Source organism: Bos javanicus, chromosome 21 (assembly GCF_032452875.1).
Source record: "Bos javanicus breed banteng chromosome 21, ARS-OSU_banteng_1.0, whole genome shotgun sequence".
NCBI classification, from domain to species: Eukaryota; Metazoa; Chordata; class Mammalia; order Artiodactyla; family Bovidae; genus Bos; species Bos javanicus.
In genome coordinates, this window is record NC_083888.1 from 254,147 (window position 1) to 255,144 (window position 998).

The following is a 998-nucleotide window of genomic DNA, read 5'->3' on the forward strand; positions in this document are numbered from 1 at the left end:
TACTGTCTTGATAACTGTGGCTTTGTAGTAGAACCTGAAGTCAGGTAGGTTGATTCCCCCAGATCCATTCTTCTCTCTCAAGATAGCTTTGGCTATTTGAGGTTTTTTGTATTTCCATACAAATTGTGAAATTATTTGTTCTAGCTCTGTGAAGAATACTGTTGGTAGCTTGACAGGGATAGCACTGAATCTATAAATTGCTTTGGATAGTACACTCATTTTCACTATATTGATTCTTCCAATCCATGAACATGGTATATTTCTCCATCAAGGAGGCAAGAATATACAATGGATTAAAGACAATCTCTTTAACAAGTGGTGCTGGGAAAACTGGTCAACCACTTGTAAAAGAATGAAACTAGAACACTTCCTAACACCATACACAAAAATAAACTCAAAATTGATTAAAGATCTAAACTTAAGACCAGAAACTATAAAACTCCTAGAGGAGAACATAGGCAAAACACTCTCCGACATACATCACAGCAGGATCCTCTACGACCCACCTCCCAGAATATTGGAAATAAAAGCAAAAATAAACAAATGGGACATAATTAAACTCAAAAGGTTCTGCACAGCAAAGGAAACTATTAGCAAGGTGAAAAGACAGCCTTCAGAATGGGAGAAAATAATAGCAAATGAAGCAACTGACAAACAACTAATCTCTAAAATATACAAGCAACTCCTACAGCTCAACTCCAGAAAAATACATGACCCAATCAAAAAACGGGCCAAAGAACTAAATAGACATTTCTCCAAAGAAGACATACAGATGGCTAACAAACACATGAAAAGATGCTCAACATCATTCATTATCAGAGAAATGCAAATCAAAACCACTATGAGGTACCATTTCACGCCTGTCAGAATGACTGCGATCCAAAAGTCTACAAATAATAAATGCTGGAGAGGGTGTGGAGAAAAGGGAACCCTCTTCCATTGTTGGTGGGAAAGCAAACTAGTACAGCCACTATGCAGAACAGTGTGGAGATTCCTTA